We start from the raw sequence: 25,873 nt of genomic DNA, 5'->3' as shown, positions 1-25,873 counted from the left end.
TTTTTACTGTGCTAACATTTTCCCAGACTGTTAGAATATTTTGACATCTTTATAAATGACAAATAGAGTTAGAAATCACTTAGGTTACCATAATTGTATAATTTTAGATGTTTAAATATTAAACTGGGATCCATCAACAGAATGCAGCCTCTTGATAGCCTTAAAAAAAAAAAGGAACATCTTGAGTCAAGAATTAAGATATTAAAATAAGGCTCTTGGCTATTTCTGGAATATGTTAGCTAATCTACCTTGTGGTTTTCTTTCTCTGGAATTGGTGAAGAAAGAGATAAACAAAATCCCAAACCAAGTCACATGAAAGAATTAACACTCCTTTGGGCATACAGTTGTTTGGTATCATCATAAATTCTCCTGCCCATAGTGGCTGACAAGGGGGTGATATAGGAGAATTGTAACACTTGGCCGTTGACCGTGGACCAAATAAATATGTGTTATGACTTTTAACCTTTACCTTTTACTTTAAGCAAGAGAACCTTATAGTTAGGTGAGTTGGGTTTTTTTATGTTGCAGTTATGAAAAATTACATACGTTTGTAATAATAGTGGATCCCCATGTTCTTGTCTTGGTCCCAACAACCAGCACCTCATGGTCAGTCTGGTTTCACTTTACCCCTGTCCCTTTCCCACTTCCTGCAGTTACATTTTGAAGCAAATCCCAGACCTCTTATCATTCAATCTCGACATATTTCAGTATTTTTTTCAGATAAGGTCTTTCCAAAGTTTATTTTCTTATTTAGAAAAGTTTTACAAATGAAACGTTGGAATTTTTGCTGTATAAGTTTGTGGTTGAGATTATGCAATTTCTAACTAATCAGCACTTTTCAGATTTTTGGCTGACAAACTGTTTCTGAAACAGGGAAAAAGTTAAATTCACGGTAACAAATAAATGTGTGTCTTGGTAGTGCTAAAAATTAGTTTATTTTTCAGACTTAACTTTTGTTCTTATTGAAAATTAAGATGTTTCATAAACTTTTGAACTCTTGTGTAGTACCATTCATGTTGGTCAGTTTTGTGTGCTTTCAATCTTTATTTTTCCCAGCTGTTTCGAACAGTCTAAATAGTGTACCTTAAGCTTATGCAATCATTTAGGCTCTAATGGTAGGGAATTTTCAGTAAGTTGGACATACCTTTAGTAGCAGGTTTCCATTCAAGGACTGTATTTGCTGATTGCAGGTGCTTATTAAGGAGAATTCTCAGGTTTTATAGAATAAGTAAATGGATTTATGGGCCTTATTTATATGTGTATGTATGCATTTTAAAATGTTTATATGCTATGAATTTAACCGAAGTTGAGAAAACTAACCTAGTTTATATACAATCAATTAATTGGTTCATTAAAATTTTAATTTTATTGTATGTAGTAAAGAATCAAAAATTAATCTTTATTCTTTGTAGCTGAGTGAGGACCTTACTTCGTGAATGGTAGTCAAACTTAAAAGGCACATTTTGGCTAATGAATCTTACCTTTTCGCTTAAGTGTCCCAAGATAGTATGGAGACTGTTACAGGCAGTCACACATACTAAAAAGAACAAAATACTCATTAACTAGAAACAACTATGAGCATTTTTAAGGCTCTGAAGCATACTGTCAGGCTTAATAATGACAGCAAATATTAGCTTAGTACTTACTGTTCTGAGCACTTAACTAACTCATTTAATTGCTCCCATAGTCCTCTAAGGATAGATGTTGTAATGATCCTGCTTTAAAGATAGGGAACTGAGGCACAGGGATGCTAGTAAGTAGTAGTCCCAACCCCAGTTAGTAAGTTGTCAGAATTCGGCAGTTACTCCAGAGTGTAGGCTCTTAACAGTTCTGCCTAGAGCCTCACTTGGTTTATAAGGCGAAATACTAATAGTTCATAGTATGTATAGCCTTGCATTTTTTGTCAGTGAGAACATGTCGTTTTAGAACACTGCTGTCCAATGGAATTTTCCAAAATGATGGAGATATCCTATCTGCATTATGCAGTAGGATGAACACTAATCGCATTGAGCACTTGAAATACGGCTAATATGACTGAGGGGTGACATTTTAAATTCTGTTTAAATTTACTAGCCACACGTAGCTGTAGTGGCTTCAGTATTGGACATTGAAGTTTTAGAGTCCAAGAGACCTGGGAGGAATTTATAGTTTGCGTTTTCCTGGGGGAATGACAACTTCTTGACATTTTATGATTCAGTATCCTGACCTCACTAGGGTAGTCAGTGACTGTATCATTAAATAGTGATGATTTTAATGAGTGAAACTTTTTTTTTTTAAGATTTTATGTATTTATTTGAGAGAGAGAGAATGAGACAGAGCACGAGAGGGAAGAGGGTCAGAGGGAGAAGCAGACTCCCCGCTGAGCAGGGAGCCCAATGTGGGACTCGATCCCGGGACTCCAGGATCATGACCTGAGCCGAAGGCAGTCGCTTAACCAACTGAGCCACCCAGGCACCCGAGTGAAACTGTTTTTACAAATCAGATAATTGAATGTTGAAAACAGTAATACCTAACAACGGACTCCTGTTTGATCATTAACATAAGACATGGTCAGCCTACCACATTTGGAGGCATCCCCTCTTTAATTCCTCCGTAGCTGAGCAAAAATTGCTTTGACGTTCCCTTACGCTTTTCAGCCTTGGAGAGGAGTTCTTGCTTGTAAAGAGTCCAGCTCCTTGGTCAAGCTTAACATCAAGGAATGATGATAAGATAGTAAAATGGACTTTGTGGGCCAAAGGCAGCTCTTAAGAAGCAGGCATTGAGCTTTTCATCTTTCTCTACAGCTGAATTGTGTTGACAGAGTTCCCATCTATGAAAATACAGCAAGAAAACTCATGGGTAACGAAGCCAGGTTTCATTTCAGATGAGACCACATAAACTCTGGTATTGATACCTCCTCTAACATACTTTCATCTAAGTCTTTATGAGGCTCTTAAACCTAATTATTTTAATCTTTTCTTTATGTTGATGAAAAGGGCCAGAGTGGTTGCTTCCATCAGCAACGGTGGGGATCTGAAATGCAGGCAAGCAGAGCTTCCAGATGGTGGCGGGTTTTGGACCTTAGCCACTCAGCAGACATAATTAAACATGTCTGCAGTTCTAAAACAGACCTTTTCTTTGTTTATGGGATTGAACTGTTATCATTAGCATTTAAGTGAAGGACTTGAAGTACTAGAGCCAGGTGCTATATCAGCTACTGTATTAAGTACTGGGTCTGGAACTCTGCTTTGAAAGGTTTGGAGAAGTTTCCGCAAACATTTGGGAATTAGGATGGCTGTGGGGTGTTTTCAACAGGTCTTGTTTGCTCACTTCCTGCTTGTCATTCTCAATGTAGCAAAGTTAGAATGTAGAGAGTCAGGATCTGATGTGAAAGTGGATTGGGACTTTCAGGCAAAAAGTATGGGATGGTCGGTGAAATCAGCTATATTCCTGGCTCTGGCACTCGCTTCTGTTTGAAGTGGAGCGGATCATTCAGTTACTGTGGACTTGGACTTCTCCACTTGGTAAAACTTCTTTCAGGATGGGAAACCACTTATCACGAGAAAGTGATTGGACTTCATGAAAAGAGAATTATAGTTTATTTGTAGAATGAAAGATAGCTGTGAATAAAATCTTTAAAAAGAAAATAAATGGGGCACCTGGGTGGCTCAGTCATTAAGTGTCTGCCTTCGGTTCAGGTCATGGTCCCAGGGTCCTGGGATCAAGCTCTGCATTGGGATCGAACCCCGCATTGGGCTCCCTGCTTGGCGGGAAGCTTGCTTCTCCCTCTCCCACTCCCCCTGCTTGTGTTCCCTCTCTTGCTTTGTCTCTGTCAAATAAATAAATAACATCTTTAAAAAAATATATATATAGCTGTGAGTTCCCATGTTTACTCTGACGGCCCCATTGCCAGTAAACTCTCCATTTACACTTTTACTGATGATTTAAGGAGCAGGTGAGCATCACTTTTTTTTTTTTTTAAGATTATTTATTTATTTATTTGACACAGAGACAACAAAAGAGAGGGAACACAAGCAGGGGGAGTGGGAGAGGGAGAAGCAGGGAGCCCGATGCGGGGCTCAATCCCAGGACTCTGGGACCATGACCTGAGCTGAAGGGAGACGCTTAACGACTGAGCCGGCCAGGCGCCCCTAGGTAAGCATCAGTTAAAGACCTTTGGGACGCGTTTTGCTTGTGCAGGTCATTGTACGGTATGTTCTATAGCTAGTTCCCTTCTTCACTGAAGCTTTAGAACTAAGTTGGCCTTGTGGCGGGGAGTGGTTGCACAGCTTAGGTAAGTGTAGGGACTGACTTGTTTTATGTCCTCTCCACTGAGAAACTAGCCATATTTTAGCCAGGAAAGAAAATTCACCTTTTTCTGTGTTTCCCCCAGCCTGCTTTCCTTACCACATGACCTTTAAGAACTGTTCTCTTCCTGGAAACCAGGCCTTCCCTTATGAGTTATGCTGCATCTCAAGCAAGGGCGATGTCACAGGATGGTGACTCCAGAGGAGGGCTTCATTGGGTTATGACCATGCAGCAGATGTATTGAAATAGTTGCTTACAAATGAATTGACAATTGATGGACCCCGTTTTTTCAGTCACATGGTGGAGTGTGTGCCTCTGTCTGGGAGGTCTTTATGCAGTTGATTGCATATTGGTGCTGCTGAGCTGTAGCCTGTGACTGTGGAGGCTGCTATGGGGGTGGCCCTCTTGCTGTGCAGCATTTCCAGAATTCCACTGGGCCAGTATGCAGGGCTAGTTCTCGGTTTACAAATCCTGTGCGTTCTGTGACTTCGAAACCATACACGTGTGTGTGCTTAGACACATCCCTTCAGCCTGTGCACACAGCAGCCTGCACCATGGACATGGAATGACAGTTGAGCCTTGCACTCTTTCAGCACAAAGTTAAAACTTGACTCATTTAAAGATAGATTCGTTCTGTTTCAGAGCAGCCCTTTACCTTGTGCTTTGCATGTTGTTACTTGTTTTAGTGAGATTTGTTGCTTACGACTGGAGAATCTTGCCGTCTTGCTATTTGAGGATGATTTCATAGTGGAGGATGTCTCCAGTATCTTAGTTTGCGACTTGATAGCAGGAGTTATGCTTTAAGGCCTGGAAAAAAACAAGGTAATTTAAAGTCTGTTTTGAGACACATGCAGAGGAAGCTATTGTGTAACTGTTGGGCACCTGAAACTTGGCAGGCCCCAAGTCCATTAGTGGCCGCAGTCACATGATTGATTACCAGTTGGGAACTGTAGTTAGCTTATTGCAGACCTACATCCGTCATAATTGATGTTGTCATCAGTGTCAAACTACTCACCCTGTTCTGCCCGCTTCCTTCCAATAACAAAAGTTTGCCTTGCATGTGTGAGAGTGTGTGTGACTGTGTTTGTGTATGGAATTAGAGTTTTTCACCATGATCCCGTCACAACTGCAGGCCTACCTTGGAGGTATTATGAGTTTGGTTCCAGACCACCATAGTAAAGTGAATAGCACAATGAAGTGAATCCATTGAATTTTTTGGTTTCCCAGTGCATAGAAAAGTGAAGGTTGTACAATCCAATAGTCTGGTAAGTGTGCAGTAGCATTAAGTCTAAAAAAAAAAAGTCCATACCTTAATAAAAAAAAGAAATGCTAAACCATGTGAACTTCAGCAAGTGGTAATCTTTTTGCTCATGGAGGCTCTTGCCTTGGTGTTGCTGGCTGCTGACTGATTGGGGTGGTGCTTGCTGAAGGTTGGGGTGGTTGTGGCAATTCTTAAAATAGGACAGCAATGAAATCTGCCACATGGATTGACTCTTCCTTCACAAATGATTTCTCTGTAGCATGTGATACTGTTTGATAGCATTTTATCTATAGCAGAATTTCTTTCAAAATTGGAGTCAGTGCTGTCTAACTCAGACACTGCATTATCGACTAAGTTTATGTAATATTCTAAAGTTTTTGTTGTCATTTCAACAGTCTTCACAGCATCTTCATCAGGAGTAGATTCCATTTTAAGAGACCACTTTTCTTTGCTCATCCATAAGAACCCCTCATCTGTTGAAGTTTTATCATGAGCTTGCAGCAGTTCAGTCCCATCTTCAGGCTCCACTTCTAACTTTAGTTCTCTTGCTGTTTCTACCACATCTGTAGTTATTTCCTCCACTGGCAGTCTTGAACCCCTCAAAGTCATCCATGAGGGTTGGAATGAACTGCTTTCAAAATTCCTGCTCATGTTGATATTTTGATCTCTTTCCATGAATCATAAATGTTTTTAATGGAGTCTAGAGTGGTGAATACTTTCCAGAAGGATTATTACAATTTATTTTGCCCAGTTCAATCAGGAGAATCACTGTCTATGACAGCTATAGCCTTATGGAATGTAGTCCTTACATAATAAAACTTGAACGTCAAAATTACTCCTGATTCATGGGCTGCAGAATGGGTATTGTTTTAACAGATGTGAAGAAATATTAATCTCATTGTACATTTCCATGAGCTCTTGGGTGATCAGGTGCATTGTCAGTGAACAGAAAGGAATCTTTTTATCTGCACAGTAGGTCTCAACAGTGGGCTTAAGAGATTCAGTAAACCATGCTGTAAACAGATGTTCTGTCATCCAGGCTTTTTATAGAGCACAGGTGGAGTAGATTTAGCATAATTCTTTAAAGGTCCTAGGATTTTCAGAATGGTCAGTGAGCGTTGGCTTCTTCTGAAAGTCAGCAGCTGCCTTAGCCCTTAGCAAGAGTCAGCCTGTCCTTTGAAGTTTTGAAGCCAGGCATTGACTTCTTTCTACCTATGAAAGTCCTAGATGGTATCTTCTTCCAATATGAGGCTGTTTTGTCTACACTGAAAATCTGTTGTTTAGTGTGGCCACCTTCATGAATTATCTTAGCTAGATCTTCTGGATAACTTGCTGCAGTTTCTACATCAGCACCTGCTGCTTCCCCTTGTACTTTTATGTTACAGAGACGGCTTCTTTCCTCCAACCTCATGAACCAACCTCTGCTAGCTTTGAACTTTTCTTCTGCAGCTTCTTTACTTCTCTCAGCCTGCATAGAATTGACAAGAGTTACGGCCTTGCCCTGGATTAGGTTTTGGCTTAAGGGAATGTGGTGGCGGGGTTTGATCTTTTATCCAGACCACTAAAAGTTTCTCTGTATCAGCAATAAGGCTGTTTCTCCTTCTTATCATTTGTGTGTTCACTGGAATAGCACTTTTTGTTTCCTTCAATAATTTTTCCTTTTGCGTTTCACAACTTGGCTAACTCGTGCAAGAGGCTTAGCTTTCGGCCCATCTTGACTTTCAATATTTTTTCCTCCTCAGGCTTAATCATTTCTAGCTTTTGATTTCTACTGAGAGACTTGTGACTCTTCCTTTTACTGGAACACTTTGAGGCCATTGTAGGGTTATTAATTTGCCTAGCTTCAATATTGTCCTGTCTCAGGGAGTCAGGAGGTCTGGGCAGAGGGAAGGAGGGGAATGGCTGGTTGGCAGAGTAGTCAGAATACACACAACATTTATGGATTAAGTTCACCATTTTATATGGGTGCAGTTTGTGGTGCCCCAAAACAATCATAATAATGACATCAAAGATCACTGATTACAGATGACCATAGCAAATATAATAATAATAATGAAAAAGTTTGGAATGCTGCGAGAATTAGGAGATGGGACACAAGAGACACGAAGTGCGCAAATGCTATTGGATAAATGATGCCAGTGTCCTTGTTTGTTGCCAGGTTGCCACAGTCCTTCAATTGGAGGCAAAACAAAAACCAAAAAACAACATCTGTGAAGTGCAATCAAATGAGGTATGCTTGTATTTGAACTTGTTGATTTTAATAAGACATTAGAAAAATTGAAGATTCCATGCCTCTCCACTCTCTGTATTTGGGGAACCTGTGGGTTTCTTCCTATCAAGTTAATTAAGAGAAAGAAGGAAAGATTGTCCCAAATTGTGTCATCTTGTGCCCAGGGCCAAAAAAAGAAGTACAGGGACAGACAGGCCTTTAAAACTTGGACAATGACTTAAAAACGTGAATTAATATAATTTTAAATGTTCATTGATGTTTCTTCATGGAAGTTAAGTGGTTGTTTCCTGAGGGGTTTGCTCTTACGAAGTCATTTTGTGCTCTTATGAAAGGAAATGGAGGGGCAGTGAAAATGTGGGTGGGACTGGACTGGCTGGAAATTGGGTGAGCAGGTCTCATTAAAGCTTCCTTTTTACTTCGCTGCACATACTTAAAGATTAGGAGTTAATTTCTCTTTATGGGGGAAAATGTGGCAAGGGGCATTCCCATTTCAGAGATTCTAAGTTTTGTGACTTATGTCAAGATGGAATTTCTTTTTCTTTTTAAGACTTTATTTATTTGAGAGAGAGCAAGCATGGGGGGTTGGGGGCGGGCCAGAGGCAAAGGAAGATGCAGACTCCACACTAAGCAGGGAGCCCGACCCGGGACAACATCCCAGGACCCTGATATCATGACCTGAGCCAAAGGCAGATGCTTAACCGACTGAGCCACCCAGGTGCCCCGGGAATTTCGTTTATTTAAGGGTTATCGAATCCTTTTTTTTTTTTTTTTTTTGGTCAAAAAATGTTTTTCCTTGTCTTTGTGTCTTCTCAAACTTCAAAAGAAGAGTCTTTTATTTTTTTCCTTAATGGTTTTTATCATGTTTGAAGTCCTGAGTTCTTTAAGTACTGACATGTGCAAATGAAGTCCCCATTACATTTTTATACTGAAAATTTATAGATCTGATTGTTGAAAGAGAAGTACAGACTTTATTGTAGCTTTATATAAAAGAATTTTTGATTGTAGGCACCAGGGAGGCCATCTAATTCTTTATTCCAACTGGTGTCAAGGCCACCCGTATGACATTGTGACACATGGTCACCAGCCTGTGCTAGAATCATTGTGATCTACTAACAGGACAGTTGTACTAGGAGCCTGGAGACCCACTTCCAGTTCCGGGTGTGCCCATAACTAAGGGTGAGTTTTTGAGTCATGAAATGAAAGAATTGGACCAGGTGGTCACTAAGGTTTCTTCCATTTCTCGATCTCTGTGACTATCCATTGACAGAATGTCTTCAACTTTAAAAAGCAATCAGTTAATATATATTTTTTTGACATCTTTCATTTTTATATTGAACCCAAATTGTCATGGTTAAGATAGGCTTTCTGTTGCACTGTTTTTTCATATATGTTGATCAGGACACTCTTTGAGACACAGTAGCCCAGTAAATACACAAAAATATTTATATATAGCTGAATCAAAAGTTTCATAAATCGATACTTGCCTTTATTCTTTGTGATGCAGTTCTATACTATTCTATTTTCTTTAAAAGAATGCCAGTCAGTGACCCACTAAATTGATTATATGACCCAAGAATGGGTCTTGGCCTCTAGTTCAAAAAACCACTCCATAGCAACCTAGAACAAGTTTGTTTCTTCAAACTCGACTCAAATTCAACTATAGTTAGCTTATTTGCCTTTAGTTCTTCTCTTTTACGGGCTTTAAGGTCCCTAGTTTTTGAAGTTTTCCTAGTATGTTTTGATATTTTGACTCCCCACCATCATGGTCATCTGCCCCTAAACACTTAGTTTGTGCCCATCTTAAAAGTAATGGTGCCCAGGAGAAAGATAATCTCAAAATAAAATTTACTGCCAGGTCTTTTTCCTGTCTCCTTTCCTACTAATGTCTACGATGTGTTACATAATTTTTTACAAGTATTTATTCCACACACATTTACTGAGCACTGTCAGGACTGTTCTTGGTGCCTGGGGTTACAGCAGAGAGCAAAACAAAACCGCAGCTTTCAGGGAGTGTACGTTGTAGAGAACTGTGCTAGCTGCTAGGAGTAGCACTGCGAGTCCTACCCAGGCCCTTGCCCATGGAGCTATAGGGCTCAGTTGCACATGGTCTTTTATGGCTCTGTGTTGTATGCTTGTTAGGTATTTCCCTTCTGAATTGGGAGCTCTTCCTGTCTTTCCACTTGAGTACACATTTCAGCAAAGATGAAATGTCCGTTTCTAGGGACAGCATATGTATGAAGTTTCCCTTTATTTGAATTCATTAAAAAAGTTAAGTGGAAATTAGAGTTAAAAAGATTATCAAAGAACAGAAATACTCAATTATTTTTCCTGAGTTTCAGGGTGGTTAAGGGAAGGTTTCCATTATATGTGATGAAAGCCTGTAAATTCTCTTCAGGTCACAAGGGCATCTAGAAGGGTCTTTAACATTTTAGGACAATGAAGTATACTTTTAAAATAAAATTACAAAAACAAAAAATAAAATAAAAATTACAGCTATTTCTAGAGTGACTTTGATATGCGTAAATTTGGACCAATGTTAAAACTAGTTTTAGAGTTTGAATTTTTAAAAAAATGTCTGTAAAGTTATATATTGGGGGGAAGAGGTTTAAGTGAACAAATTAAAAATGTGGTTCTTCAAAGTTTGCAGTCACATTAGAAAGTAAAATCTGCATACACAAAATTAAATAAATGAATGATCAAGCCGAGTACAACTCCAGTACAATCGTAGGTAAATGGAATTATTCAAGAGAGTAACTGGAGACTTAACATTTGAAGTAGATGGGAGTGGATTGATTAAAAAAAAAAAAATCAGGTCTGTTCTAAGTCGAATGTATTTTAAGGGATCTGAAGCACTTAAAAAAATCTGTGCTTAGGTGAAGTTGCATATCCATTTAAATAAAACTAGAATTTAAAAATCTTTCTATTTAAAAAATTAACAAATTAGGATTTTTTTTAAATGGGAGCTGTAAATATATTTATAACATGAGGAAACTAATGTGTAGAATGAAAGAGAAAGGAAAGCAAGCCTTAAATGTGACATTCTTCATTCAGATTGGGATTGCATTGATCTAGAGGCAGGAAAATTTTTATGAGGTGGCATTTTTCACACAGGCCTGCCTCTTCCTTTACCTTATTCTGAATTACCTATATATCAAAGCTTTCTAGTCCAAAGTCAACAGGTGGAGATTTATGCTGGACTTATAAACAAAGCCCTAGAACATTACTACACTTAATTGTTGAATGCTCTCTCCCCCTTCCCTGGACAAAGATTTTGGCCTCCCGTGTGGTTGTCTGAGAGAGAATTAATGGATTCTTCTCTGTGATCTCATGTAGAAGGGCTCCCAGTATTGAAATATTTGACTTTTTTTTTCCTCAAAGAAACTGGAATACTTTTTTAAGTTGCCTAGTAATTTAAGTTCACAAAGGTGAACTGAAAAAGTATTTAAACAACTAGTACTAAAAATCACCTTAGGAAAAAAATAGCATATTTTTGTCTTCAGAGAGAATGGTGTCTCGGAGCCAAAAATAGTAACCCAAATAAAATACACAGAAAAGGGGAATCTGTCTGGTTGTAGTATCCAAATTAGATTTCAGATCCAAATCAGGATCCAGGCAAAGATCCAACTTAGATTTCATATTTTAAACTTCTGTGAACTTCCACTTGACATTCTTTAAAGTGAAATGACACTTTGTACTAATTCTTAAAATGCCCCCCCCCATTTAAAACATGTGAAAATAGTTACTTTTTAATACCGTCACGTAAATGGAATTTTGGGGTTTGGGAGGGTGAGCACAGTGCCCAGGTCCAACAAAATGCAGATCTCTGTCTCAGAAGAAGGGGGAGGTGCCATTTGACCAATACTACAGTGTCTGTAGAAAGTGGAATTTGCGTGGAAATGGTAACTTTGATTTGTGTGGAAATGGTGAATTTCAGATTATGAAGGTTTCATCCTAGCTTCGCTGGGAGCCGTAGATTGACGTAAATGTTTGAGTATACTGAAGCATTTAGATTGTGGCAGATGAGAACACAGGCGCCTTTGAGGGCAATCTGCACAAAATGCTCTTGACTTTATGATAGCTTTCTGCCTGCTGCCACCCAGGTGTCTGTCTCCTCCTCATCGGTTTGAGGGGCATTCCCTAAAATAAGGGAGGAAATTCAGATAATAGTTTTGGAGATTCTGGCCAAGGCAGCCTTTTACAGGAAGTTTTTCTGGTTATGAGTGTCACACGATGGCCATGGGAATGTGTTTACTTGACTATCTGTTGACACTTCGATACAGGAGATAAAGAACACACTGAACTCTCCCCCACCCCCCACATGCCCAAACTCCTATGTAGGTATTTTAGCAGCCTTTGAGATAATGGAACCCACACCCTATAGAAACTTTGAATTGTATGGCTAGGGCAGGGATGGACGTTTGTATAAATAAGCATCTCTCCAGGATTAGGGGGGCATCAAAAATAGGAATTTGTGATTTCTTATATTAAGTACTATCAATGTCATGCTGTGAAGCTACACAGTTAGAATCTGAGCTGAGGCCTCAGGATCTTCGCTGACTAGGGTAAAAGAATAGATCAGTATACATGGCAGGAATCTAGAAGGCCCTCGTGCCTTTTAAATCCAGAGCAAGTCTCTGCCTTCCTCCAAAGCTGCTTGTTTGCCCTGGGTGGGATTTTGTTTGTGAGCCACAACTCCCAAGTGTTCCTGCTAGCTTAATAGGGAGAGAGACTAGGAAGAACAAACTGGCAAGTGAATTGGGTGGCTATTGACACAAAAGTCTTTAGATAGTTGGAAAGAAATTCTACATTTCAGGACATTTCTACCACCAAAGCAGAGGTGTGGGGATTATTCCTGTGTTGCCATTGTTGAGGTCTGTCTTTAGCACTCGATTCTGTACACACGAAAATGTGTGGAGATGGCAAATGATGCTTGGATAGCCACAATGTGGGAAATTGTCACTATCCTTTAAGATGATGAAGTTCAGCTTCTAGTGAAGGAAGACAGGACCTTAGAGCGTGTTTTAAAGTGAGGTGTTGGGTGCTACTTCTTGTTTTTCTTGTTTTTCGGGCTTCTGCTTTTCGTGAGAGAAGTATCGTTTCTGGAAATGAAAAGCATGGAGGCAGCAAATCTATTTCTTTAAAAAAAAAAAAAGTCTGGATTTTTGCACTGCTGGACTGGCTGTTGATTTGGCAGCCTTGGTAACTGAGATCCTGGCTACGTGGCTGTGCAAAATCTCCAATGCTTAGTTTCAAATCTGAAGTCACAAACGGGGTTCTAAAACAAAAATACGGCTTTAGAATAATAGAGGGAGGAGAAAGAGACAAGATTGATAAGTAGGCCAGTTACTATTTTTTTAAAATATGAATTAGGAGGTTAAACCTAAATGAAGAAAACAGAACTCAGCAGAAAAATAAGGTTTATCTTATAAAAAGTTCATATTTCACTCTTGGGCCTAGTTGTTAATGACATTCAGTTACCTGAAAGGATTATTAGGAGGGGGGGCATTATCCATTTTCACTTAATTGCCTTGCATCTGGGGCTTTGGAAGACAATTGGCTGTCTCATGGATTGACTATTGAAGTTGAGTGTGGTTTAGCTATGACCTTATCCGGAGACTTCTTGCCCTTTTAGGTTGAAGACACCCTGTTGAATCTTAGAATTTTTAGCAATAACTTGAAGGGGTGGGGATCTGCCCATGTGAGGTTTCATTTTGGCATAAAGCCAGAAGGTTCTGCTCTTGCCTGTAACTTACATGTGGTTTGCTGGTAAATTCATCAAGGGTTCAAAGTTGATACTTAGTAAAAAGCCTAGAGGCCCCAAAGATGAACTGGTTAGAGTAGGGATCTCCTGTTGATTGTGTTTGTTAAGGACACTCCATGATTATGCATAAAATATATGTGTCTAACAGAGTCTCTGTATCTGATGGTTAGGTTTTTTGAAGGGCAAACTCATTTCCTTATAGCAGCTTCCTTAGGAATTAGAATCAGTTACTTAAGTTGTTTCTCAGTATTTGGAATTAGTTGATTAATGCTTTTTTGAAAATTGATTGATTAACTGACCATCAGGATGTCATATTAGTCTAAGGTTTTAATTTAAAAATTGATAGATAAAAGTTGGAGGTTGTGATTTATGAACCCTGTTTTTCCAAAGATTCATTTATTTAGTCAACTATTTTTTTTTTTTTTTTTTTAAATCCCTGTATTCCTTTCAGGACTGATTCAAAGACACTGGTTTGTTACTAGTAGTTTTCAGTTAATATTAGAGAACGTGAAGAGTCAAATTACCTTCTGGATTCCCCCATTTGGCTGCCAAAGTAATTTGCTTGTCTTACTTTTACCTCACCAATCATCTCTATTTTCTCCATTAATCAGAAATGTAACCATGGTTTCTGTGTTATATCTTTTGTTTCATTGTCTCTCTAATCTTTGTTCTCTCTGTTTTTTCTTTACATGGCACAAAAATTGATTTGAGTCTAGAATTTGAGGTAAAGTTAATTATGCTAATATTGTGCTTTTCCATATTTGTGGTTTATAGGTTAAAATCTTAGGATTTTATTGGAGCGCCTGGGTAACTCAGTCGGTTAAGCATCTGCCTTCAGCTCCGCTCATGATCCCAGGGTCCTGGGATCAAGCCGCACAACGGGCTCCCTGCTCGGTGGGAAGCCTGCCTCTCCCTCTCCCTTTGCCTGCCTCTCCCCCTGCTTGTGCTCTCTCTCTCTCTCTCTCTCTCTCTCTCTGCCAAATAAATAAATAAATAAAATCTTCAAAAAAAAAAACAAACCAACAACTTAGGAACTTATTTCATACATATATTTCAAAATAGGGCACTGACTTGATAATAAAAGTTAACGTTTCTTAAATCTGTAATACACTGAATATATTTCTTGGAGGTTTTTGTGGGGTTTTTTTTGTTTTGTTGTTTTTAGAGCAGTTTTAGACTCACAGCAAAATTGAGAGGAAGGTATAGAGATTTCTTAAATACCCACTGCCCTCCACACACACAGCTTCCCTCACCAGAGCAGTACATTTGTTAAAAGTGATTGACACTCCATTGACACATCATTATCACCCAGGGTCTGAATATATTTTTAAATGCAGAAAGTAAAATTGTGAACAGTGTTGTAAATTAGAAGGTTGAATGGCTGTGTAGGTAAGTTTAGTAATAGGTGACAGATTTTGTATTCATACCTGTTTGCCATTAATCGTGCGTTTTGTCAGTTACTCCTCAGAGCAATTCGATTAACACATTAAGTTTTGGGGTTTAAGAAATGTACTTCAAAGTGTAAGGTAGTTAATGCTTACCTAATTGGCTAGGAAGAGCTTTTATTTCTTTTTAGGAAAATAATTTCCTCTTGTTTCACATTATCCAGCACATTGGTTGAGTGAAATTAATTGTTAACTTGAAACACATTTATTTTCTATGAATGTGAATACTCCCAGAGTACATTTGACACTTTGATAATACTTAATTGTGGATTAGGTTCATGGTTCCATGTGATATGTTGACATTCAAGTCAGGGGAGCCTATTACATTTATAGAAGTTCATAACAAACTCATCATTAACTAGGATTGCAGGAAATAAGGAAATACGTGTTTTGGCATATGAGGTATGTACTGGAATTCTTTTTTGTACCTGTGTTGTAAACTAATAAGGAAGTCCAACTACTATGTATTTTTTTCTTTTATAAACTTTTCTCCCAACCCCAGATAATTTGAATAAAGTCCTCTTTATTCCTGTCTGTTGTGGTCATTTACTTTCTATGGATAAATAGTATTCCTTGTTATTTGCAAGGCTGATGTAACGGCACAGCTGTTATATGCTTGGCATTTCTGCTTCTGGTGAAATGCTATTTGTGCAGATTTATCTGATCCAGATGTGTGACCAGCGAGTTACATTTCTAATTATAAGGATAGCCAAATTCCATTATAAGCACATCATGGGATTATAGGGCCAGGAGGTATCTTGAGAGGACATGTAGTTCATTCTCCAGCTTTTCAGCAGGACCACACTCCATAAACCACTCCAACACTGAACAAAGCAGCAAAGAATGTTCCACCCATGTATAGGCTGCATGTAGAATCATCAGACTTATAACTGGAAAAAGAGATGAGTCCCTCTGGTCCAGCCCTCTTATTTTACGGGTAAACAGATTCAGGCCCCGAGAAGTTTGACTTAATCTGGATTTTTAGAACTCTTTGCCTAGCACTTACTCTGCTGTCTTCTGAAATGGCCCGTGCTGAGGGAGACAGGGTGGAAGACTTGATTGGAAATGCCAGGGACAGATTCAGATGTAGCTCTCTGGTTACTTAATTTAAATGAGGTAAGGATTAGGGGTAGCTGGATTCGATTGGAATTTATTAACTTTCTGAAACCTAATGGGGAGGTACTTTATTATGTAGGAATATGTGTATATGTTTGTGGACTTTAGTTCTAAAGTGCTAAAGAAATTAGGCCTGTGTTTAGGACAAGATGGTTTGCAAGTGTTGTGTATAAGCTTACTGGGAATGACATCTATGAATAAATATGTGATTCTTTCAACTTGATTTGGCATTGTTGGGTCTGGGGTTTGATTTACCCGAAGCTAATAGTTAGGCTGTTGCTGTTTGCTCCATGCTGGCAGAAGACAAGGGGGTCCTTTGCCACAGAGGCATGCCAAACAGCCCAAACATTAGCTTGCTTGTATCAGTTCCTCCTTGTCCCCAAGGCCCACAGGGGTGATACGGAGTGTCCAGATGGAGCTGCACATGCGTGGGATTGTGTTTCTGCTGAGGGACACTAAGCTTGGGGGAATCTACTGCTTTTTTTTTTTTTTTTTTTAAACTATGCAGCAAGTGAATTTGCTCTTTATCCAGAAGAGAGACCTCATTCACCCTGTCAAGGTTGTTGAAATGAAATGCAAATGAAACTGAGAAATAGCCTGGGTACAGAATGGGCGGGGCCTTGCGTTTTTGGTTACCTGGCAGGACGGGTAGGAGCACAAGAGACTGATGGAATGTGTCTCACAACAATAGTGCCCTGTAATTTCTGTCCATTTCTGTGTGGTAAGAGAGATGATCAAATATATTGCGTTACTAGCAACTTCAGAGAGAGTGAAAGACATGATGTAGCTGTTAGGAGGCAAATTCATAATAAGGGAAAATGGTCAGCTGGATGATCAGGAGAATGAAAATGGGAGGAAAATATGAACAACTTCATTTTATTTCTTTTGTAAATTGACATCTTATGGTACTTCAGGATGTGGTTAGATCATATTAAATGATCACAACCAAAAACATGAGGGATTATACATCTTGTTTCTACACTGTTAAGTCCATGTATCCTTTGTGAAATCAAAGTAGTAGCCATGTGGACCTAGGGATAGGTTTAGCTCTGTTTCTTCACTGCATTGTGACCTTAGGTTTTATTATTTGTATTTTGTTTAAAAAAAATTAAATTGGGGGGCACCTGGGTGGCTCAGTTCGTTAAGCATCTTGGTTTCAGTTCAGGTTTCAGTTCAGGTCATGATCTCAGGTTGTGAGTTCGAGCTGGGTGTGGAGTGTGTTTGAAATTCCCTCTCTCCCTCTCTCCCTCTCCCCCTGCCTCTCCCCCTGCATGCTCTCTCTCCCTCTCTTTTTCTCTCTCAAAGAAATAAATCTAAAAAAAAAAAAAAGATTTAAACAGTAGGGAGGTATAAAAAAGTAAAAGCCTTCCTTTCATCACACTCTCCCTACCCCAGTCAAGGTTCATAGAGGTTGCCATAGTTCTGTGGCCTTTGGATCAGTCAACGTCAGAAGGGAGAGGAAATGTTAATAATAGTTGCAGTGGCTACTTGTTGCATCTGAAGGATAGGATCTAATAAGCTCTGGGGCCATTTAAGAGATACTCTGAATGCCTAGAAAGATTTAAGAGGCAGTATTATTCTATCACTAAAATATTATATGTTCAGTTTTCTCAAATAATAGCTGAAGATTGCCTTATAATAAGGTGTGTTAAGTAGGCCGGGTAACAGTATCTTTATTTGAGGGATAAGGGAACTGTAGCATACAAAAATGATTTGCCCAGTTAGAGGTCAGCCATGTTAGGCTTTGTACCTGCTTAGAAAACATTTTGGCCCCAACAAAATCTTTGTACCACATGAAGCTAAATATGTAGTACTCTTAATTCCACTTACCTTGCTCTGTTTTTAAACACTCAGTGTCACTTTCTTACACACTACATAACTTATGTATTGTGTTCATTGCTTGTTTCCTTCCTCAAGAATGTAAACTCCAGAAGAAGGGTTTTTGTTTGTTTTTGCTCCCGTGCATTGGTGAATTTCCAATGTCTGCAACAGCTTCAAACTCAACAGTAGGTGCTCAGTAAATTGGTGATTAAATGAATCAGCAGGTGGTATACACATAGCAGACGGTGCTGTAAATTGATGAGACATGTCTTACACTCTGTGTCCAGCCCAAAGCTGGGCATCTCTGATTGGACATGTCCCGGTGACATTGGTTGTTCTCTCTGACTTGATGAGATTGAACTTGTAAACTGGGCGGAAGGATGGGGCCTGCAGATTTTGTTTTTTTTGGCCTTACAATGTGTGTGTGTTTTGTTTTTTAATTTGGAAGCAATACTTAGAAATGAATGGATTGCACATGAAATGAAATTTCTGTTTTTTTCTCGAAAACCTGGCAGTATCAGCCTGCATTCCTGCATGGTAGCAAGGGCTGAGCTGAGCTCTCTCGTTTTTTTTTTGTTTTTTGTTTATTTTAAAAGACTTTATTTGCGAGAGAGAACACGAGCAGGGGGGGAGGGGCAGAGGGTGAGGGAAAAGCAGGTTCCCCCCCCCCGCCCCCCCGCCGGGATCTGAAGGCAGACACACTTCACCAACTGAGCCACCCAGGCACCCCTGAGCTCCTGTGTGTGTAGTGGTCCCCACCACTCTCCATTGACTTCTAGATGCTGAAGCTGTCAGTTTTTTTTGCTGTCATGTGTGTTCTTTAATTTTTCAATTTTTAACCACAAAGAGATCTTTCTCTCTAGCCATGTTTTCCAAAAGAGGGAAAAAGGAAAGGTTGGCCACTTTAGTCATTGACGTTACCTCCTTGGCTCCTGTAGGCATCTGAACAGCGCAGCCCCTTGATGTAATGGTTATCTAAGATCTCCACCTCTTTTAGGGCTAGCCTTTTTATGATTGTAGCTGTGATTGCAGATGGTATGCGAGGGGGAAGAGCGAGCTGCTCAGACTTAGAGGAATGAGCTTCAGTGCTTTGACTGTGAAGCAGTAGCATGGAAATGTGAGTCTGGGGAAAAATGCTTCCTTTGTTGAACTATTAATGCATAATTGGTTCAGTTGTTGAAAGTGCACGGCCGCGTTGAGTGCTCAGGTACAGCATTAGAAGGGCCCTAAAGGTATATGTTCTCCATCTGTACGTTTCCTGTCCACTAGAGAGATTCGATTTTTCTGTTTGTAGTGGTGGCCTGAAATGCAAAAGATGGAGAAAACATTTTATTGTTTGGGGAAAGTGATACTTCATTCAGGGAAAGTGAATGTTGTAGATTTGTTTTTGTTTTGAAGACTTGTAAGTTGAGCCTTGGATCCCTTTCAATAGAATAAATGGCATACTATTCCTAGGGGAAATTTGAATAACTAGACAATTTCAAGTCACGTTTAATGTGGGAATGTGACTTATATTCTGATAGTATGTGGGTGAAGAAGATTGTACAGCCCGTCCTTTAGACTTCTGAATTGCTTACTTGATTATGGAGTTAACCAGCGGATCCAGTTTTCTTTGACTCTACCTAAAAGTTGGACTAAGAAACAATGTAAGTGAAGTGCTAATAACATTTCGTATAATTAGATGACTATAAAATAGAGATTTCACGTAAGTTCAGTAGGAGAGTTTGAAAATAATTAGGTAGCTAGAGCGGTATTGCCCAAAGAGCGTTATCTGGTGTATGGTAGCTTTTGAGACAAGTTTGTGTGTTCAGAAAAGTTTGACCTTGTTGAGATTCTCCGTGCATATTAGTTCTTGGAAGCCTGGTAGTACAGAACCTCTAGCTATTCCATCTAGAGGTTTCGAGCTTGGTTGATAGAATTGTTTTTCCATATAAGATGTATAAGTATGAAGCAGAATATTCCATGTCATATACTTTGTAGATTCCCACCTGGATGGATTTAGGGGGAAAAAACTCAAAACTTTTACAACACGTTAGTTGGCTCCTGTTTCCATATGGATTTATCTGTTTCCCTCAATTTTACTTGGATTTGCAATTACTTTTCTTCCACGCTACTCCCAGGAATATTTTGCAGTGACGTGGTTAAAACTTAGTGTAGAATCCAGATGGAACATAGAGTCTAATTTTGAGTACTCTTGTTTAGAAAACAAATCTATCTGTATTGATTCCCCATTTTTTAGGTAATGCGCTTCTAGTTAAGGTACATGACTTAACTGTATTGTAAAGTACCATTATTAGGTGCGGTCATCTTTTCCTTGCACTGTTGCTCTTTCCTATTACTAACTTAGGTAAGACTTGTTTTCTCTGAAAGCCTCAGTAGTCGCCTGGTTGGGACTTTGCAGATAGAGGCTGATGGGGGTTGGGGGGGGTGGAAGGGGAAGACGGGAGGATAACGAACAGTTTGGAATTTGATAAGCAAGAGTTGGTGTATGTGTGAGTGGTGTGGTTAAGAGCTTATAACTTGGTTGAGTTTCCTTTATAAACCCTAAGTAGAAAATATGTTCAGAAATTTGAAGCGATTGGAGAGGCGCAAGAAACCTTACCCTTCCATTAATCAGTGGTGTGATCTCTCAAAAATAAGGGACGGATTAGATACTCTTGAAGGTGCGGCTGATTTAAAAACAAACTTAAAAAAATTTCATTGCAAATTTTTAAATGCTGAGGTTGCATTTTCGAAATGTGTGTACGTTGTAACATGCTAGAAGGGAAATCAAACCCTCATGGTAGAGAAAAGTGAATGCTGATGTAAAAATATGATTTGGAATCTTTGCTATTTGCCAGGGGCTACAAGATTTAAACGGTTCTGTATTTGTGACCTTCTCATACCACGTGAAGGCTGGAGGAGAATTTGAAGTTGTAGGTGGACCTTATTCAGAGATCTTCAGGACGTAGTTCACTATAGCAAGAAGTGATAGTCTAGTATATACCACTTCTGCCTTCAGATCTTGGAAGTTTTTTAACATTCATCAACCAGCCGCTCAGTTTCAGAGTAAGCAGTGAGAAGCTGAGCACCAGAGAAGTGCTTGCCTCATCTTGTTCCTGGAAAAGCCAGCAGCCTAAAAATGCTTGTTATTCAAGGTGTGACCCGAATGAGTGTTGTACAGCTATTGTAATTTTTCTTTAAAGATATGTGGCTAAACGAAGTACTTTCTAGGGAAGATTTCTTCTAAGTAGACGTTTACTTATGACTTACCCGAAATTGGGGAGACTGCTGTCTAAACAGAATTTAGAATTAGGAGGGAATGGGAGATGACCTCTTCCAGCCACACCATGTTGCAGATAGACGTAGGCTCTGAGAAGCCCAAGTCACACAGCTGGCTTATGTAAGAGAACTTGAATTAAATCCAGATCTTCGGATTGCCACCCAGATCCCGTTCTTCATATCATGTAGGTGTCAGGCAATGTGTTCCAATGCTAGAATTTCTCGTGAAATCTTTAAAAAACGGGAAGATAATCTACATACAGCAAGTTACACAGATCTGCATCTTCATAAGTATATTTTGATATGTAATTGATCTTTTGTAAAAAAATGATATTATTTGTGTTGACAGCATTCTCTTAGGATATGTGAGATATTTAAAATAATTAGCTTGTATAGAAGGTATAAAAAAAGTAGTATTTTTACTCATTTATCCAGCAGTTAGACTTTTAAGATATATTGACAATGGCCAAATAATATTTGGGGTTCTGGTTTAAGTGATAGGAAAATAAGCTTTCTTATGGACTGAGTAGGGATTGGGAGAGAATTGATTTGTCTTAGTGTTGAATTTCATGGAATTAGCTTTGAATAAATAGTATTATCAGTGTGCTGTGAGTTATTTAATTTTTATTTTTTTAAGCTATTTTTTTTTAAGATTTTATTTATTTGACAGGGAGAGAGAGAGAGAGCACACAAGCAGAGGGAGCAGCAGAGGGAGAGGGAGAAGAAGGTTCCCTGCTGATTGAGCCAGGAGCCCGATGCGATGCGGGGCTCAGTCCCAGGACCCTGGGATCATGACCTGAGCCAAAGGCAGACTCTTAACCAACTGAGCCACCCAGGCACCCCTAAGTTATTATTTTTTAAAGATTTTTATTTTTAAGTAATCTCTACACCCATCATGGGGCTCAAACTCAGTACCCTGAGATCAGAAGTCGCATGTTCTGTGGACGGATCCAGCCAGTCACCCCTTAGTGCTGTGAGTTTTTTAAACTCACGGTGAGGGGTGCCTGGGTGGCTCAGTTGGTTAAGCGACTGCCTTCGGCTCAGGTCATGATCCTATAGTCCCTGGATCGAGTCCCTCATCGGGCTCCCTGCTCGGCAGGGAGTCTGCTTCTCTCTCTGACCCTCCTCCCATCTCATGTGCTTTCTCTCTCATTCTCTCTCTCTCTCAAATAAATAAATAAAATCTTTAAAAAAATAAATAAACTCACAGTGAGTAACTAATCTCTGTAGGACTTTGCAAAGTAAAAATTAGCTCTGAACAAATGATTTCTTTTATTATTAATTCTTATTTCTGAATGAAGTTTATTAATCAAGAATATGCCAAAACATCTTTTAGAATGTATGTTATAGGAGTATAATAAAGAATTTGGGGCAGGATGTTTTACCACAGGATTTTCTTAACCCCTGGGGAAAAAAACGGTAAGAATTTATTAGGGGTGAGGAAATTTACTCAGTGAGTGTTGGAAACAGAGTGTGATGTGACACAGCTGTCTGCAGACGTTTGGAGGATTCCCACGGGACAGTCAGTCCTGAGTCATCATCAGTTGATTGAAGGTAGGGGGTAGCCGGCAACATACACCACCCACAAGTTGAATGTCAGCTTTATTAAGCCTTCAGCAGTATGATTTTAGATCGTAATTTCAGTCATAGCAATATTGTAATACCTTTGACAGAAGGATTTGGGAACTCTTGAAAAGAGAAGATTCCAATCAGTCTGTCTTGGAAAAATCAAGGACACGCAGGTTTGAAAATCTCACTCACCATTCATTATTACTGAGAATGTAGCTCAGTTACATAGTTAGCCAAGTGTGCAAAGCCGGATTTCCAATGTCTGCACAGTGCCAGGTGTGTAAGATACCCGGGAAGTGTTTGAACAGCCGACGGAATGAATTTCTAGATCTGTCCACTCAACTTATTATGACTCCAATCACACATATGATTTCCACATATATCATTCATTTGTAGGAGTGCTCTGGTTGTGATTTGTTAAATGAGTTGAGTGGGCGTGTTTAATCCTAAATCTGTTTTTTAATAGTTAAAAACCTTTTTTGTTGAAGTATAATTAACATAATGTTTAATATTAGTTTAGGTGTACAGCATAGTGATTCAACTATTCTGTACATTACTCAGTGCTCACCATGATAAGTGTGGTCATCATCTGTCACCACATGTTTTTATCATCTTGTTGACTCTATTCCCTATGCTGTACTTTTCATTTCTGCGACTTACTTTGTAATTGGAAGCTTGTACCTCTTAATCCCCTGACCTATTTCACCCATCTTACCACCCACCAGTCTGAAATCTTAATTATTAGACGTTGCTTAACATTTTAAAAAGTCAGTCACGGGCGCCTGGGAGGCTCAGATGGTTGAGCATCTGCCTTCGGCTCAGGTCGTGGTCCCAGGGTCCTGGGATCGAGTCCCGCATTGGGCTCCCTGCTCAGCGGGGAGCCTGCTTCTCCCTCTGCCTCTCTCTCTCTCTCTCTCTCCTATGAATAAATAAATAAAATCTTAAAAAAAAATCAGTCACTTTTGAATGATCAGATATTAATATGGTCTTTGAAATGTTGAAGGAATTAGAGGTGGAGATGGGCAACTTTGTTGCTGCTGCTTGCCCCGCACCAAAAGTACCTCCTCTTTTCTGCCCCCGCAGTTCTTGATGTGCCGAGAACACCTAAGTGGGGAGGGTCTGTGGTGCTTTTTCTAACCAGTGGGTAGCAAATATGTGACATGCGCGTCCCCCCCCTCCCCGCCCCCGCCTTAATCTCAGGGCCTTGGCAGCCTTCTCTCATTACCACTGAACTGGTACAGTGAATCTCAACACTGTTCTCTAGGCAGGCACCGAGTTAATTGGATGGGCCCATGAGAAGAACCCTAGGGCTCCCACCAAACACACGGTAGGGGACTGGAGAAGGGTCTGTGTCTAGGAGCTGTGCCTAGGAGCAGAGAAAGAGTTCTTGGTAGAATCCGGATACTCCAGGTGTCCTGATTCTCCGGGGTGGTATTTATCATCACTTTGCCCTCTCGTGTAGCAGGATAAGGTTATGAATATAAAATGATACCCTTACTTAGGGTACAGCTCACAAAACTAAAACTAAATCATTCTTTACCTTGTTTGATCTGGGTACTGAAGATAAGGTGGGCAAATTTCATTTTTTCATCCCAGTCATCTCTTCATTCCCTATGAAGAGTTTGAAAAATAATTTAGCAAAATTAGGCTGGGATTGGAGAACTGGGGAGCAGGAGTAGAATAGAATACAACTTCTGAAGTACTTGGGAAAATATGTTTGAAGTAGCAGCTGTTAGAGGTACAAGTGTATCTTATCTGTTAAGTAGAGCAGGTAGGGGTTCCACTTGGCAGTGCTGTTGAAGGGTTTAGCTGCGTTTGAATTTGCTGTTGCAGGTGCTTCTTATATATTTGGATGGCCTTTCCTCAAGTAATTTGAATTACCAAGGTTTTACTCTATATAATATTAAAATGTATAAAAGACAGTCCAATCTGAAGAAATGGATATTTTCTCTTAATTTGCAAACATCTGAAGAATATTAGAAATTACAGAAGTCAAATATTTTGTAGATTTATTCTTTTTAAAGATTTTATTAATTAGACGGAGAGAGAGCGAGATAGAGCACAAGCAGGGGAGCGGCAGGCAGAGGGAGAGGGAGAAGCAGGCTCCCTGCTGAGTAGGACCCTGGGAACAAGACCTGAGCCGAAGGCAGACACTTAACCAACTGAGCCACCCAGGCGCCCCTATTTTGTAGATTTAGAAATGGGCATTGTAATATCGAGCACTCTAATTTCCTAGTATGGGAGAGAGAGAGAGTGTGTGTATGCATGTGTGTGTGTCCCTGTGTATTTGTTTTGGAGCATCTTGGGGTTCAGCTTTTCAAAGTTAACTTTGTCACTACAGTTGCTGGAAATATAAGAATGCATTATCTGTACCTATAATATGTGATTCAAAAGTTACTAGCTTCTTCAAAAAGTTGGCTTTTCGTAGTAGGCAGTGTCTTTTGACACACATTTTCATGTGGAATTTGTATTTATTCATCTTGACAAGAGTAGTCACTGAAGAGCAGTTTTCAGAATTGTGTTGCTTCCAATAATATTACCCGAGCGCTCTGGCATTTTACTGGCCTTGCGTTGTATGGGGCTGGGGGGCGGGTAGAGGGCTGTAATGAATGTCTGTAGCCCCCCTCAGAGAATAAGATTGCAGATTGCTCACAAGATGGGCCAGCTATCTTTGTTCATTTCGTGCCCTGGAACATACCTCTAACCTTAACCACTTTCTCTGAAATGCTGTCTTCAAGCCATCATTACTGGCAGAAAAACCAACACATGTTACAGGTGTTTTTGATACTGGTTGGTAGTGTTGGAAAAGAAGAACAGCAAATACCCTATGTCAGACAGAAGCAGTACGGAAATTAGAGGTCTCCCCACACAAAAGATCTGTATGGATACCTCAGCAAACCTAGAAGTCTGAATAGACTGCCGCTACAGGAGTTAATTCTTAGGTATCCAGGAACTCATCACGTAGCTGAGCGCTTTCCATATGCCACACCCTATACTGGTATCCTGAGGACCCTTTAACAGGTATGCTTTCTCTAGCCTTTTAAAAAAAAAAAAAAAGGCTCAAGTTATTTAACTTATCCATGCATTAAATTAAGTGTGTGGGGGGGAAGTTGCACAAGATA

At 39.6% G+C, this 25,873-nt stretch overlaps 1 protein-coding gene across 8 annotated transcripts in view; it reads left to right on the top strand.

The window, feature by feature from the left end:
* FNDC3B (fibronectin type III domain containing 3B) overlaps positions 1-25,873 on the top strand; it is a 342,865-nt gene that overhangs the window by 28,540 nt on the left and 288,452 nt on the right. For 4 of the 8 annotated variants that reach the window (XM_028100958.2, XM_088025456.1, XM_088025449.1 and 1 more), the window contains one exon: positions 7,707-7,778. The exons of the other annotated variants lie outside the window; for them this stretch is intronic. The gene's annotated coding sequence lies outside the window, so the exon portion shown is untranslated. The remainder of the gene's footprint in view (positions 1-7,706; positions 7,779-25,873) is intronic. 8 annotated transcript variants of the gene reach the window in all.

This window comes from Eumetopias jubatus, unplaced genomic scaffold, assembly GCF_037043125.1.
Source record: "Eumetopias jubatus isolate StellerSeaLion01/CBP00866 unplaced genomic scaffold, mEumJub1_p1.0 scaffold_1, whole genome shotgun sequence".
Lineage (NCBI taxonomy): Eukaryota > Metazoa > Chordata > Mammalia > Carnivora > Otariidae > Eumetopias > Eumetopias jubatus.
This window is presented reverse-complemented; position numbering and strand designations above follow the sequence as displayed.